This window comes from Tamandua tetradactyla, chromosome 4, assembly GCF_023851605.1.
Source record: "Tamandua tetradactyla isolate mTamTet1 chromosome 4, mTamTet1.pri, whole genome shotgun sequence".
NCBI lineage: Eukaryota > Metazoa > Chordata > Mammalia > Pilosa > Myrmecophagidae > Tamandua > Tamandua tetradactyla.
The window spans coordinates 90,103,715-90,120,879 of NC_135330.1; the positions used below are offsets into that span (position 1 = coordinate 90,103,715).

The following is a 17,165-nucleotide window of genomic DNA, read 5'->3' on the forward strand; positions in this document are numbered from 1 at the left end:
ATCAATTTCAGTTGCAGATGCTAGTGATCAGTGAAAGGGAGGGGTAAGGGGTATGGTATGTATAAACGTTTTTCCATTTTCTTTTTGTTTCTTCTTCTGAGCAGATGCAAATGTTCCAGGAGATGATCATAAAGATGAACATGCAACTCTGTGATGATATCATCAATCACTCACTGTATAAGAAGAACGGAACGATTGAAACAGGAATTTTGTCAGGCATTAGTTTGGTTGGTTTTTTTTTGTATTTAGAAAAAGAAAATAAAACAGGAAAAATAAAAGGAAATAATCACAGGGGCCACAGCCCCAACGTCACAAAGGTCTGCTGCAGTCAGTCAGGGGGAGGGGCCGAGGGAGGTGGAGATGAGCAAGAGGCCCCGCCCTCGGTGCAGCCACCGGGCAGACGCTGCGCTGGCAGCACCTGCGGGTCAGGGAACCCCAGGGAGGGTCTGGTGCCCCAGCGCTCCAACAGCCCAGGCTGCCGGCAGCCGGAGGCCAATCCTTGTATCTGATGCTACTTTGATCTACCTTGTCAACAGACAGGTACAACGTATGGAATCAAAGTGAATAAAAGGGCGAACAAATGCTAAAATCCATTCAGTTGGAAAAGCTCGAGATCAAAGAAAGAGAATGGTAAGGGACATGACACGTATTCATTATTTTCTGTTTATTTTTTATTTCTCCTTCTGGATGGATGCAAATGTTCCAAGCAATGATCATGATGATGAATATGCAACTATGTGATAAAATAGGGAATTACTCATTCGAGACACAAAGCCGAATGATCAAAATAGGAATGTTTGCATTTGTTTCTTGTCTTTTGATATTTGAAGAAATAAATTAAAACAAAAAAAAAAAGAGAAAATCATCACAGGTGCCGCAGCCCCGGCGTCACAAAGGTCTGTTGCAGTCAGTCGGGGGCAGGGGCAGCGGGAGGGGAAGCTGAGCAGGAGGACTCGCCCACTGCCCAGAACCCGGCCAATGCGGCGGTGGCGTCACCTCTGGGTCAGGGAACCCCTGTGAGGGTCTGGTGGCCCAGCGCTCCAGGCTTCTGGTAGCCAGAGGCCAATCCTTGTATGTGATGCTCCTTTGATCTACCTTGTGAACAGACAGGTACAACATATGTAATCAAAGTGAATAAAAGGGCCACCAAATGTTAAAATCCTTTCAGCTGGAAATGCTTGTGATCAAAAAAAGGGAGGGGCAAGGGACATGGTACGTATTAATTTTTTTCTGTTTATTTTTTATTTCTCCTTCTGGATGGATGCAAATGTTCCAAGCAATGACCATGATGATGACTCATTGCAATGTTACTGTTAACTATAGACTCTAGTTTTAACTGATAGCGGTTTTTGATATACCATTCCATTTTCAACACCTTGCAATGTTGACATGAATTTGTTCTCCCTCATGTAAAAGCATTATTGTATTTGTACACTTATTCATCATTAGTTTCGATTCTATGTTTCACTATGTTATACATTCTTTATCTTTATGTGACATCTTTTCTTCTGGTGTCACAAATGTCCTGGCTTTCCACTTTCTAACATAGTCACACTCACTTTTGTTCAATGAACTTAAAATATTGCACTACCATTCATACTACCCTGCTGTCCTTTTCTGAATCTATAAAATCAATCCTGCAGAACATTCTGTAGTCCTTCTGCATCAAATGCCTTCCTTCTATTCTTTTCCTATATCCTGAAAACCTATGTTCTCAACTTTAACTCACAAAGTTTGTTCATTAATTTTAGCTCACTTTGGTGAGACCATAGAATGTCTGTCCTATTGTTTCTGGATGATTTCACTCAATATATTGTCCTCAAGTTTCATCCATGTTATTGCATGCTTCATGACTTTTTCTGTCTTGCAGCTGGGTAATATACCATCATATGTATGTATTGCCGTATATTGACCAACCCATCTGATCATGGGCATTTGGACTGTTTCCATCTCTTGGTAATCATGAATAATGCCACTATAAACATCAGTGTGAAAATGTCCATTCCATTTCTTGCCATTTGTTCTTCAGAATATGAACGTAGTGATGAGATTGTTGACTCATATGGCAATTCAATACTTAGCTTCATGAGGAATTTCCAAAATGCCTTCCAGAGTTATTGCAACATTGTACATTCTCACCAACAGTGAGTAAGTTTGCATCTTTCTCCACATCCATTCCAGCACTTGTCATTTTCTTTTTTTTATACTGGCTGTTCTGGTAGGTATGGGAAGATATCTCATTGTGGTTTACATTTACATTTTTGTAATAGCCAGGGAAGTTCATAATTTTTCATGTGTTTTTGAGCTATTTGTATTTTCTTTTTAAAAAAGTATTTGTCCAAGTCTTTTGTCCATTTTCTATTTTTTCTGTGTTCTTTGTCAGGTTATAGTATCTCTTTTTATATTCTGAATATTAAACCTTTATCTGAAGTACAGATTCAAATATTGTGCTGCAATGCATAGGCTGCCTTTTTACTTTACTGAGAGTCCTTTAATGCATAAAAGTACTCTATTATGAGGATATTCCATTTGTCTACATTTTCTTTCATTGTTCTTGGTTTGAGTGTAAGTTATAGGAAATAAGTTAATGCTTCATAAGGTGTGAGATATGGCTCCTCTTTCATTCTTTTGGATATGGTTATCACATTCTCCAACACCTTTTATAGCAGAGGTTTCTCTGTCCCTGTTGATTTGCATTGAATTCCTTATTAATAATCAATTTCCATAGATTAAAGAATCTATTTCTGAATACACAATTTTAATAAATTTTTCAGTATATGTACCTTTATTCCAGTACCATGCTCTTTTGACCACTGTAGTTTGTAATATGCTTTAAAGTCAGGTAGGGTGACACCTCCCTCTTCATTCCTCTTCCTTAAGATACTTTTAGCTATTTGGGACACCCTAAATTTTGAAATAAATTTTCTTGTTGGTTTCTCCTATTTTAGGAAATAAGTTGTTGGGATTTTAATTGGTGTTGCATTTAATCTATAAGTCAATTTGGGTAGAATATGACATTTTACTGCATTTCAGCTCCCAATCCATGAGCATTGTGTGTACTTCCTTGATTTATTTTTGTAATTTCTTGTAGTTTTCTGTATGTAAGACTTTTGTGGGCTTGGTTAAATTTATTCCTATATTTATTCTTTTTTGGTTGCTACTGTAAATGGATTTTTTTCTTGAGTACTTCCTCAGACTGTTCCTTTCTAGTGTATAGAAACACTATTATTTTTTGCAAATTGAACTTATACATTTCCCATTTTTTTGTATTGATTTATTAGCTCTAGTAACTTGGGTATAGATTTTTCAGGATTTCCTATGTATAGTGTCATGCCATCTGCAAACAGTGATATTTCATTTCTTCCTTTCCAGTTTTGATCTCTTTTATCTCCTTTTCTTCTCTAATTGTACTGGCTAGAACTTTCAGCACAATGTCGCATAACAATATTAGCAGGGGGCATTGTTCTTTTTCTTCATTTCAGTGGGAAATCTTTCAGTCTTTCCCCATTGAGTATGATATAGGCTCTGGATTTCTCATATATTCCCTTTATCATATTGAGGAAATTACCTTCTATTTCTGAGATTTGAAGTGTTTTTATCAAGAAAGGATTCTGAATTTTCTCAAATGCCTTTTCTACATCAATCATGTAATTTTTCTGCTTTGATTCTTAGATGTTTCTTACATTGTTTTTCTTGTGTTAAACAAGCTTTGCATACCTAGAATAAATCCCACTTGGTCAGGGTGTACAATTCTCTTAATGTGACACTGAATTTAATTTGCAAGTATTTTTTGAAGGTTTTTGCTCTGAATCCATGAAAGGAAATTGTCATTTTCTTTTCTGGTAGTATTTTTCACTGGCTTTGGTGTTAAGGTGTATTCATGTCAAAGAATGTGTTTGGTAGCTTTCCCTTCTCTTCAATTTTTTGGAAGTGTTTGAGCAGGCTTGCTACTAATTCTTTCTTGAGTGCCTGGTAGTCGCTACACGTGAAGCCATCTGGTCCAAGACTTATTTTTTTAGGATGTTTAAATTGACTGATTCAATCACATTAATTGTGATGGGTTTGATGAAGTCTTGTAATTCTTTTTGAGTCAATGTTGGTTTACATGCTTTTCTAAGAAGTTGCCCATGTTGTCTATGTTCTCTAGATTTTTAGCATATAGTTGCTCATATTATCCTCTCATAATGTCCTTTATTTCTGTGGGTCAATAGTTATGTCTGTAGTCCCATTTCTAATTTTATTGATTTGCATCCTTTTTCTTTTTTTTTCTTTTTCTATTTTTTGGTCAGCTTAGCTAATGGCCTATCTTTTTTTTTATTTTCTCAAAGAGCATATTTTGGTTTTGTTGATTCTGTCTAACTTTTTCATGCTCTCAATATTATTTACTTGTGATCTAGCTAATTATTTCTTTCCTTCTGCTTGCTTTGAGATTAGTTTGCTCTCCTTTCTCTCATTCCTCCAGGTGAACAGCTATTTCCTCAGTTTTTGGTCTTTTTTCTTTTTTTAATATCACATTTTTGGTAATAAAATTCCCTCTGAGCATCCCACAGTTTTTATATGTTGTATATTTTATTTTCATTTGCCTCAATGTATTCATTAATTTGTCTTGTAATTTTTCCCTTGAAATTTCTTGTAATTTTGAAAGTATGTTTTTTAGCCATCATGTCTTTGTTAATTTTCATATTGATTTCCAACTTCTTTCCATTATAATCTGAGGAAGAGTTTTATATATTTTCAGTCTTCTAAATTTATTGAGACTTGCTTTGAGACCAAACACGTGGCCTAACTTGGACAATGAGCTATGAGTCCATGAGAGAAAAATATGTCCTGCTTTTGTGTTTCTTTGTGTTGTATAAATTTTTAGTAAATCTAGTTAACTTATCATATTACTCTAAATCACTCTTATCTTACTGATCCTTTGCCTAGTTGTTCTATCCATTGAGAGCAGTGTATTGAAGTCTTCAACTATCATGGTAGATTATATCTACTTCTCCCATCAGTGTTGTCACTGAGTACCTCATGTATTTTGGGGCACTCTGACTCAGTGCATAAATATTTATAATATTGTTCTGTCTTCTTAATCAATTATCCATTTTATTAATACATAGTGTCCTTCTTTGTCTCTTTTAATTGTTTTACATTGAAGACTAATTTGTCTGATATTAGTATAGCTAGCTCACATTTTCAGGTTGTTGTATTTATGAAATATCTTTTTGCATCCTTTCACTTTCAACCTATTATTGTCCTTGGTCTAAGGTAAGTCTTTTTTAGACATATACAGATGGTTCCTATATTTTAATCCTTTTTGTCTATGTATTTTTTTCACTTTTTTCAATTTTTAAAAATATTTTCATTGATAATTTACAACATACAAACATCCTTAAATACAAACACTTCATATATAGTGTACAAACAATGGTTCACTATATAATCACATGGTTGTATATTCATCACCATGATCATATTTTAGAATATTTGCATCACTCCTAAAAAAAAAATAAAAAGAAAATACTCACCCATACCATGCCCTTCACCACTCCCTCTCACTCACCACTAGTGTTTCCATCTACTCAAAAGATTTTTCTAATTTATTTTTTAATTAAAAAAATAAGGAAACAAAATAAAACAACATTCATAATCAGTAATTCACAATATCATCACTTAGTTGCATATTCATCATTTCTTAGAACATTTGCATTAATTCAGAAAAAGAAATAAAAAGACAATAGAAAAAGAAATAAAATGAACATAGGAAAGAAAAAAAAATTATACCTACCATACCCCTTACCCCTTGCTTTCATTGATCACTAGCATTTTTTTATTAATAAAAAAAATTACTAACACAACATTTAGAAATCATTCCATTCTACATATGCAATCAGTAATTCTTAATATCATCACATAGATGTATGATCATCATTTCTTAGTACATTTGCATCAATTTAGAAAAAGAAATAGCAAAACAACAGAAAAAGAAATAAAATGATGATATAGAGAAAAAATAAAAATAAAAAATGCAAAAAATATATAAAAAAAACAAAAAAACCAGACAAACAAAAAAAAACCTATAGTTCAGATGCAGCTTCATTCAGTGTTTTAACATAATTACATTACAATTAGGTAGTATTGTGCTGTCCATTTTTGAGTTTTTGTATCTAGTCCTGTTGCACAGTCTGTATCCCTTCAACTCCAATTACCCATTATCTTACCTTGCTTTTAACTCCTGATGGTCTCTGTTACCAATGACATATTCCAAGTTTATTCTCGAATGTCAGTTCGCATCAGTGGGACCATACAGTATTTGTCCTTAAGTTTTTGGCTAGTCTCACTCAGCATAATGTTCTCTAGGTCCATCCATGTTATACATGCTTCATGAGTTTATTCTGTCTTAAAGCTGCATAAAATTCCATCGTATGTATATACCACAGTTTGTTTAGCCACTCGTCTGTTGATGGACATTTTGGCTGTTTCCATCTCTTTGCAATTGTAAATAACGCTGCTATAAACATTGGTGTGCAAATGTCCATTCGTGTCTTTGCCCTTAAGTCCTTTGAGTAGATACCTAGAGATGGTATTGCTGGGTCATATGGCACTTCTACATTCAGCTTTTTGAGGAACCGCCAAACTGCCTTCCACAGTGGTTGCACCATTTGACATTCCCACCAACAGTGGATAAGTGTGTCTCTTTCTCCACATCCTGTCCAGCACTTGTCATTTTTTGTTTTGATGATAATGGCCATTCTGGTGGGTGTGAGATGATATCTCATTGTGGTTTTGATTTGCATTTCTCTAATGGCCAAGGACATTGAGCATCTCTTCATGTGACTTTTGGCCATTTGTATTTCCTCTTCTGAGAGGTGTCTGTTCAAGTCTTTTTCCCATTTTGTAATTGGGTTGGCTGTCTTTATGTTGTTGAGTTGGACAGTCTCTTTATAAATTCTGGATACTAGACCTTTATCTGATATGTCATTTCCAAATATTGTCTCCCATTGTGAAGGCTGTCTTTCTACTTTCCTGATGAAGTTCTTTGATGCACAAAAGTGTTTAATTTTAAGGAGCTCCCATTTATTTATTTCCTTCTTCAGTGCTCTTACTTTAGGTTTAAGGTCCATAAAACCGCCTCCAATTGTAAGATTCATAAGATATCTCCCTATATTTTCCTCTAACTGTTTTATGGTCTTAGACCTAATGTTTAGATCTTTGATCCATTTTGAGTTAACTTTTGTATAGGGTGTGAGATACGGGTCCTTTTTCATTCTTTTGCATATGGATATCCAGTTCTCTAGGCACCATTTATTGAAGAGACTGTTCTGTCCCAGGTGAATTGGCTTGACTGCCTTATCAAAGATCAAATGTCCATAGATGAGAGGGTCTATATGTGAGCACTCTATTCAATTCCATTGGTCGATATATCTATCTTTATGCCAATACCATGCCATTTTGACCACTGTGGCTTCATAATATGCCTTAAAATCTGGCAGTGTGAGACCTCCAGCTTCATTGATTTTCCTCAAGATACTTTTAGCAATTCGGGGCACCCTGCCCTTCCAGATAAATTTGCTTATTGGTTTTTCTATTTCTGAAAAACAAGTTGTTGGGATTTTGATTGGTATTGCATTGAATCTGTAAATCAATTTAGGTAGGATTGACATCTTAACTATATTTAGTCTTCCAATCCATGAACAGGGTATGCCCTTCCATCTATTTAGGCATTCTGTGATTTCTTTTAACAGTTTTTTGTAGTTTTCTTTTTATACGTCTTTTGTCTCTTTAGTTAAATTTATTCCTAGATGTTTTATTCTTTTAGTTGCAATTGTAAATGGAATTCGTTTCTTGATTTCCCCCTCAGCTTGTTCATTGCTAGTGTATAGAAATGCTACAGATTTTTGAATGTTGATCTTGTAACCTCTTACTTTGCTGTACTCATTTATTAGCTCTAGTAGTTTTGTTGTGGATTTTTCCAGGTTTTCAACGTGTAGTATCATATCGTCTGCAAACAGTGATAGTTTTACTTCTTCCTTTCCAACTTTGATGCCTTGTATTTCTTTTTCTTGTCTAATTGCTCTGGCTAGAACCTCCAACAGGATGTTGAATAATAGTGGTGATAATGGACATCCTTGTCTTGTTCCTGAACTTAGGGGGAAAGTTTTCAATTTTTCCCCATTGAGGATGATATTAGCTGTGGGTTTTTCATATATTCCCTCTTTCATTTTATGGAAGTTCCCTTTTATTCCTATCCTTTGAAGTGTTTTCAACAGGAAAGGATGTTGAATCTTGTCAAATGCCTTCTCTGCATCAATTGAGATGGACATGTGATTTTTCTGCTTTGATTTGTTGATATGGTGTATTGCATTAATTGATTTTCTTTGGTTGAACCATCCTTGCATACCTGGGATGAATCCTACTTGGTCATGATATATAATTCTTTTAATGTGTTGCTGGATTCAATTTGCTAGAATTTTGTTGAGGATCTTTGCATCTATATTCATTAGAGAGATTGGCCTGTAGTTTTCTTTTTTTGTAATATCTTTGCCTGGTTTTGGTATGAGGGTGATGTTGGCTTCATAGAATGAGTTAGGTAGCTTTCCCTCCACTTTGATTTTTTTGAAGAGTTTGAGCAGAGTTGGCACTAATTCTTTCTGGAATGTTTGGTAGAATTCACATGTGAAGTCGTCTGGTCCTGGACTTTTCCTTTTTGGAAGCTTTTGAATGACTGATTCAATTTCTTTATTTGTGATTGGTTTGTTGATGTCATCTATTTCTTCTTGAGTCAAAGTCGGTTGTTCATGCCTTTCTAGGAACTTGTCCATTTCATCTACGTTGTTGTTTTTATTAGCGTAAAGTTGTTTATAGTATCCTGTTATTACCTCCTTTATTTCTGTGAGGTCAGAAGGTCTCCTCTTCCATTTCTGATCTTATTTATTTGCATCCTCTCTCTTCTTCTTTTTGTCAATCTTGCTAAGGGCCCATCAATCTTGTTGATTTTCTCATACAACCAACTTCTGGTCTTATTGATTTTCTCTATTGTTTTCATGTTCTCAATTTCATTTATTTCTGCTCTAATCTTTGTTATTTCCTTCTTTTGCTTGCTTTGGGGTTAGTTCGCTGTTCTTTCTCCAGTTCTTCCAAGTGGACAGGTAATTTCTGAATTTTTGCCTTTTCTTCTTTTCTGATATAGGCATTTAGGGCATAAATTTCCCTTTTAGCACTGCCTTTGCTGCATCCCATAGGTTTTGATATGTTGTGTTTTCATTTTCATTCACCTTGAGATATTTACTAATTTCTCTTGTAATTTCTTCCTTGACCAAGTCGTTGTTTAAGAGTGTGTCATTGAGCCTCCACGTATTTGTGAATTTTCTTGCACTCTGCTTATTATTGATTTCCAACTTCATTCCTTTATGACCCGAGAAAGTGTTGTGTATGATTTCAATCTTTTTAAATTTGTTGAGACTTGCTTTGTGACCCAGCATATGGTCTTTCTTTGAGAATGATCCATGAGCACTTGAGAAAAAGGTGTATCCTGCTGTTGTGGGGTGTAATGTACTATAATTGTCTATTAAGTCTAGCTCATTTATTGCAATATTCAAATTCTCTGTTTCTTTATTGATCCTCTGTCTAGATGTTCTGTCCATTGATGAGAGTGGCAAATTGAAGTCTCCAACTATTATGATAGATGTGTCTATTTCCCTTTTCAGTGATTGCAGTGTATTCCTCATGTATTTTGGGGCATTCTGATTCGGTGCATAAATATTTATGGTTGTTATGTCTTCTTGTTTAATTGTTCCTTTTATTAGTAGATAGTATCCTTCTTTGTCTCTTTTAACTTTTTTACATTTGAAGTCTAATTTGTTGAATATTAGTATAGCTACTCCTGCTCTTTTCTGGTTGTTATTTGCATGAAATATCTTTTCCTAACCTTTCACTTTCAGCCTATGTTTATCTTTGGGTCTAAGATGTATTTCCTGTAGACAGCATATAGAAGGATCCTGTTTTTTAATCCATTCTGCCCGTCTATGTCTTTTGATTGGGGAATTCAGTCCATTAACATTTAGTGCTATTACTGTTTGGGTAATATTTTCCTCTACCATTTTGCCTTTTGTATTATATATATCATATCTGATTTTCCTTTTTTCTACACTATTCTACATACCTCTCTCTCCTGTCTTTTCATATCTGACTCTAGTGATCCCTTTATTATTTCTTGCAGAGCTGGTCTCTTCGTCTCAAATTCTCTCAGTGACTTTTTGTCTGAAAATGTTTTAATTTCTCCCTCATTTTTGAAGGACTATTTTGCTGGATATAGAAGTCTTGGTTGACAGTTTTTCTCTTTTAGTAATTTAAATATATCATCCCACTGTCTTCTAGCTTCCATGGTTTCTGCTGAGAAACCTACACATAGTCTTATTGGGTTTCCCTTGTATGTGATGGATTTTTTTTCTCTTGCTGCTTTTAAGATCCTCTCTTTCTCTTTGACCTCTGACATTCTAACTAGTAAGTGTCTTTGAGAACGCCTATTTGGTTCTATTCTCTTTGTGTTATGCTGCACTTCTTGAATCTGTAATTTTAGGTCTTTCATAAGAGTTGGGAAAGTTTCAGTGATAATTTCTTCCATTAGTTTTTCTCCTCCTTTTCTCTTCTCTTCTCCTTCTGGGACACCCACAACATGTATATTTGTGCACTTCATATTATCATTCAATTCCCTGAGCCCCTGCTCAAATTTTTCCATTCCTTTCCGTATAGTTTCTGTTCCTGTTTGGATTTCAGATGTTCCATCCTCCAGTTCACTAATTCTATCCTCCGTCTCTTTAAATCTACCATTGTAGGTTTCCATTGTTTTTTTCATCTCTTCTACTGTGTCTTTCAATCCCATAAGTTCTGTGATTTGTTTTTTCAGACTTTCCATTTCTTCTTTTTGTTCATCCCATACCTTCTTCATGTCCTCCCTCAATTTATTGATTTAGTTTTTGAAGAGGTTTTCCATTTCTATTCGTATATTCAGAATTAGTTGTCTCAGCTCCTGTATCTCATTTGAGCTATTGGTTTGTTCCTTTGACTGGGCCATGTCTTCAATTTTCCTGGTGTGATTTGTTATTTTTTGCTGGCATCTGGGCATTTAATCAGATTTCCTTGAGTGTGGGACCCAGCAGGTTGAAAGACTTTCCTGTGAAGTCTCTGGGCTATGATTTTCTTCTCCTGCCCAGTATGTGGTGCTTGTCTGTCTGTGGGTCCCACCAGTAAAAGATGTTGTGGCTCCTTTAACTTTGGAAGACTCTCACTGCTGAGTGTGTGGTGGAGACAGAGGAAAGGGTGTAGGTTGGTTTTACTGGCTTCAAATTGTGAAGTCCTGGGATCTGAATTCCTTGAGGGAGGGATTCCACCTGTGTTACGTTTCACCCCTTCCGCAGGGAAGGTTCAGGTGGTAGAGAGCCCTGAAAGCAGCCTGTTTCTGTGTTCAGGGCGGTTGCAACCTGTGTAATCCCAGCACTGAGCCCAGAGGCAATGAAGCCTCCATAGAAACAGCGGCAGAAGGCTCTGTTTCACCCCCTTTCCTCTTTTTCAATTAGCCCAATCAGCGGCTTCTGCCTTAATCAGTTTTGCCTGAGCTGAAGGCCTATTTTTAGTAGTCAGAAGTTGTTCATTAATGCCACTATTGGTGTTAAGTTGGGCTCAGTCTCTACTATTGTTGGAGACTCTTTCCTTTCCCTCCGGGAAGTCACCTATGGGGGAGGGTTGCCAGCCACCACAGCTTGGGGAACCGCTGTTCCGAGGCTCCCAGCCAGCCCGGGAAGCTGCGTGTGTGGAAGGGGCTGTGGTCGCCAGCCAGCACGGCTTTGGGGACCACAAATCCAAAGCTCCCAGACAGTCTGGGAAGCCACGCATTGGGGATGGGTGCCAGCCCCCATGGCTTAGGGACCCGCTGATCCAAAGCTCCCATCCAGCTTGGAACCACTGATCCAAGGTTCCCAGCTGGCCCAGGAAGCCACGTGTGTGGAAGGGGCTCTGGTCACCGGCCACCACAGCTTGGGGAACCGCCGATCCAAAGCTCCCAGCCGGCCCGGGAAGCCACACGTGGGGGAGGGGTGCCAGCCGCCGTGGCTTGGGGAACCACTGCTCCAAACCTCCCAGCCGGCCCGGGTAGGAGGGAGGGAGGGGCTCCGGCCACGACCCACCACAGCCTGGGGAAGTGCGTGCCTCTCGGGGACCTCACTGCAGTGGAGTCTCTTAGCCAGTCCAGTCATTCCAGTTCCAGGGGTATACTGTGTGTCTGATCTCTGTCGTGGCTCCAGGAGCTGTTCTGTACTGTTTCTAGTTCTTTAGTAGTTGTTCTGCAGGAGGGACTAAGACCCATGTGCCTTACTAAGCCGCCATCTTCTCCGGAAGTCTCGATCACTAGCATTTAAACTAAATTTATTTTAGCCTTTGTTCCCCGTATTACTTATTTTTATTCCGTATGTTCTACTCCTTTGTTGACAAGGTAGATAAAAGGAGAATCAGACACAAGGTTTTCACAATCACACAGTCATATTGTGACAGCTGTATCATTATTCAATCATCCTCAAGAAACATGGCAACTGGAACACAGCTCTACATTTTCAGGCAGTTCCCTCCAGCCTCTCCATTACATCTTGAATAACAAGATGATATCTACTTGATGCATAAGAATAACCTCCAGGATAACCTCTCGACTCTGTTTGGAATCTCTCAGCCATTGACAGTTTGTCTCATTTCCCTCTTCCCCCTTTTGGTCGAGAAGGTTTTCTCAGTCCTTTGATGCTAACTCTCAGCTCATTCTAGGGTTTTTATCAATCCCTTCATACTGAGTCTCTGTTCATTCCAAGATCTCTCTCCCAAGTTGCCAGGAGCCATGTCCCATGTAGAGAGGGGTAGGGTGGTGAGACTGCTTGTTGTATTGGCTGGAGAGAGGGGCCACATCTGAGCAACAAAAGAGGCTCTCTTGGGGGTGACTCTCAGACCTAAATTTTAAGTAGACTTGACCTCTCCTTTGTGGGATTAAGTTTCATATGAACAACCCCCAAGACTGGGGGTCCTGCCTATAGCTTTGGTTGTCCACACTGCTTGTGAGAATATCAAGAATACAACTTGGGGAAGTTGAATTTCTCCCTGTTCTCACCACTCCCCAAAGGGGGCTTTGCAGATACTTTTCCACTCACTATTGAATCACTCTGGGATTCATCGGGACATCACACTGGACAAACTACCAAAATCTCATGTCCTACCTGAGATTCCAACTAATTATGACATTCAATCAAACTATCTACATAAGTTATATTAGGAAATGCACCAGTCAAAATATAAATCTGTAACTAATAAATATTTTTTGTTTTAGTCTCACACAGAAGGTGACATTTTAAAATATTAATTACCATCTATTTTCAGTACACTGCAATAATGACATTCCTTTGTTCTTCCTCATGCAAAAACATTTTTAAAATTGTACCTTGTACATTTCACTATTATTATACACTCTATTGCCTAAGTATTTTGATTGGGGTGCTTAATATACTAATATTTAATGCTTTTACTGTAAAGGTGGTAATTTCTTCTACCAATTTGTATTTTAGATTTTATATCTCTCTCATTTTTACCTTCCCGATAGCCTTCATTTCTTTGCTCTTCTCTACAGCACTGTCTGCTGTCTTTTCCTATCTTCCTGCCATGCTCCCTTTAGCATTTCTTGTAAAGCAGTTCTCTTGCTATAGTCCTAATGTCTGCTTCTCTGAAAATATTTTAAATTTTTACTCAGTTATTAAGTTATGTTTCCTGAATATAAAATTCATGGTTTGTAACTTTTCTCTTTCATAATCTCAAATATATCATACCACAGCCTCAGCTGAGATATACATATATAGCTTTATCAATCTTCCTTTGTATGTGGTGGAGCATTTTTTAATTGTTGCTTTAAGAATTCTTTCTTTTGTTTTCAACATTTGAAAATCTGATTATTAAGTGCCTTGAAGTGAGTCTACTCAGATAACTTCTGTTTGCTCTAAATTGTGCTTCTTGGGCCTGAATTTTGTTTTACATAAGAGATGGGAAAATTTTTATGATTACTTCCTCCATTACTCTTTGTGTCCCTTTCCCATTCTGTTATTCTTCTGGGACCCCCATGACATGTATAGTCATGTATTAAATGTTGTCATTCCGTTCTGAGAGACACTGCTGATATTTTTCTATTCTTTTGTGTGTAGGATTTCAAATATTTGTCCTCTTCATTTGTCTCTTCGAATCTGCTGTTGGAAGTCTCCATAGTATTTTTCAACTATTTATTGTGTCTTCCATTCCGATAAGTGCTGCCACTCGTTTCTTTAATGTTTCGGATTTTTCTTTATGGTCCTCTAATATGTTCTTTATATCCTTCATCTCTTTTGTAATATCATCCTTAAAATCTTCGATTTGATTTTTGGTGTGATGTTGCAGTTCTTTTAAAAAATCCTTAGGATGGTGTGATGGTTGCTCAGTGGCAGAATTCTTGCCTATCATGCTGGAGACCTGGGTTAGATTCCTGGTGCCTGCCCCTGCCAAAAAAGAAAATCCTTAAATTGTTGTTTCAGCTCCTGTTTCTCATTTGTAATTACACATTTTTATTTGACTTTGGTTATATCTTCATTTTGATTCTGTGACTTGTACTTTTTTGCTGTATCTAACCATCTTATTTCCTTTTTCAACTTGTTCTGGAAGTTATTTCCCACTCTTACTTAGTGTTTCCTTATAGGTTGCTTTTCTTCTCTTTGTATTCTTTGGTATTCAGTTAAACTTATTCTTCACTTCAAACATAACTTCTCTTTTAATTTCTTCTCTTTAAATCAGATTTTTTCAATTCTTATTTTTTCTGCTTCTTGCTTTGTCTACATGAACCTTTTATTTCAATTAATGAGGTTCAATAAAAAAGGTTCATGTTTTTAGAGGTGGGTGTAATCAGTATTGAGTCTCCCTGAGGCTGAGAACTGGCAGTTTGTTAGACTTTCCTAGAAGTCCTCTGGATACTTTGCTTTTCCTATCCTTTCCATCAGAGAACATGTTCATCCCACAGCTACCCACCAGTATAAACTGATGTGGTACCTTTAATTACCAGCAGGTCCTTCCTGCCAGGGGCATTTTTGAGTTGGAGGTTAATTTAGGAGGCAAAATTAAGCTGTTTCTGACTCCCAGTCACTGGAGCCTGAAACCTCTGAAGCAGGTCCACCAATTTAGCTGCTATGCTGCCCCCTTTTACTAGGGAGAGATGCTCCCTTTATGGAATTATCCACCTCACTTGACTCATTACTTTGTCTCAGACCTATCTTAAATGCCTGGGTCCCTCAGACCTTTGAAAATGCCTGGGGCCTTCTCTAAGGAGCTACTTAGAATAGTTTGAGAAAAGAAGAAAAAAAAGGACAAACAAACCAACCAAAATAAATCCATTTTCACAGCTAATCTCCAGACTCCAAGTTTCATCACTCAAATGTTGGAGTTGGTACCTGGGATCTATGTGCCACCCTTCTTATGACTCACCTACTTTCCAGTTCTCTGAGCTTGGACAACTCCAAATCCTGTCTTTATTATTTTTTGTTTTATTTTACTTTATTTTCCCCATCACCCCTGCCTCCTCTCTGCGAGCATTTAAACTGCAATTAGAGCTTGGATGAGCAACCATCCTTGATGCTACTGAAGAGGGCTTCTTTTTCCTTCAGTTAGCAACTCCATAATACTCTACCAGGCCAGTGGAGGAGGGTCCTCAGACTGTATGGCTTGGGATGGATTCAGTTTGGCATGGATTCTTGGACATTCCACCCCCAACACTGGTGTATGATGTGTGTCCAGTCATTGACAGCTCCCAAACAGCCATTCCAGACAGTTCCTGTCTATTTCCTAGCTACCTTAGAGGACTAACTATATTCCATACCTCAAACCACTGCCATCTTGCCTGCCTCCTGGACCCTATATCCTAAATTAGTTTTTTAAAGTTTTTAAATGTGGACTGTAGACTTATTGTGCTTTTACAGGTGGAGACAATTACTTTTTAAAATTCTCTTAGATATATTTTAATGATTGCTACTGCAGGAAGATAATAGTTTTTAGAAAATTGAAGATGTTGAATTTCCTTAATGTTTTTATAAGTTATAACAATTAAAATAAAATCTCCTCCTTTTACGAGGTTGCAAACTTCTCATGTATTCTAACCATAGTTTCAACTCTTTGAACCATTTTTAAAAGTTCTGTCCTTTTTCCTCTTCACCTCTTCCCAAGTCAGATTGTGCAGTGGTCAATTGCAAGAGACTTACCTGTGCCCTTGGTCTCACTCTAACCAATAACAGAGGAAATGCTCCAATATTATTGCTGATTATGATATTTGCTGAAATTTTTCTGATGAACACTTTTCCTTTCAGCCTATGGACATTTCTGTTAAAAAATATTTTTCAAGCATCAGTAAAAGTTATCTAATATGTTAATTTGGTAAGTTTTTTCATAAAAATAGTTTTTTTCCATTTTTAGATTATTTCATTATTGTACTAAAAACTACTTAACAAATGTGTTAATATTTATGTGAGCCATAATCAGTGCTGAAATAAATAACTTAATTGCTAAAATTTTATTAATATATATATATATATTTATAGTTCAGGTGCAGCTTCATTCAGTGTTTTAACATAGTTACATTACACTTAGGTATTATTGTGCTGTCCATTTTTGAGTTTTTGTATCTAGTCCTGTTGCACAGTCTGTATCCCTTCAGCTCCAATTACCCATTATCTTACCCTGTTTCTAACTCCTGCTGGTCTCTGTTACCAATGATATATTCCAAGTTGATTCTCGAATGTCTGTTCACATCAGCGGGACCATACAGTATTTGTCCTTTAGTTTTTGGCTAGACTCACTCAGCATAATGTTCTCTGGGTCCATCCATGTTATTACATGCTTCATAAGTTTAGTCTGTCTTAAAGCTGCATAATATTCCATCGTAGGTATACGCCACAGTTTGTTTAGCCACTCGTCTGTTGATGGACATTTTGGCTGTTTCCATCTCGTTGCAATTGTAAATAATGCTGCTATAAATACTGGTGTGCAAATGTCCATCTGCGTCTTTGCCCTTAAGTCCTTTGAGTAGATACCTAGCAGTGGTATTGCTGGGTCGTAATCCATTCTGCCATTCTATGTCTTTTGAT

At 37.0% G+C, this 17,165-nt stretch overlaps 1 long non-coding RNA gene across 2 annotated transcripts in view; it reads left to right on the forward strand.

The window, feature by feature from the left end:
* Positions 1-380: 380 nt before the first annotated feature.
* LOC143679143 (uncharacterized) overlaps positions 381-17,165 on the forward strand; it is a 66,180-nt gene continuing 49,395 nt past the window's right edge. For both annotated transcript variants that reach the window (XR_013173570.1, XR_013173571.1), the window contains exon 1: positions 381-630. This is a non-coding gene — a long non-coding RNA (uncharacterized LOC143679143). The remainder of the gene's footprint in view (positions 631-17,165) is intronic.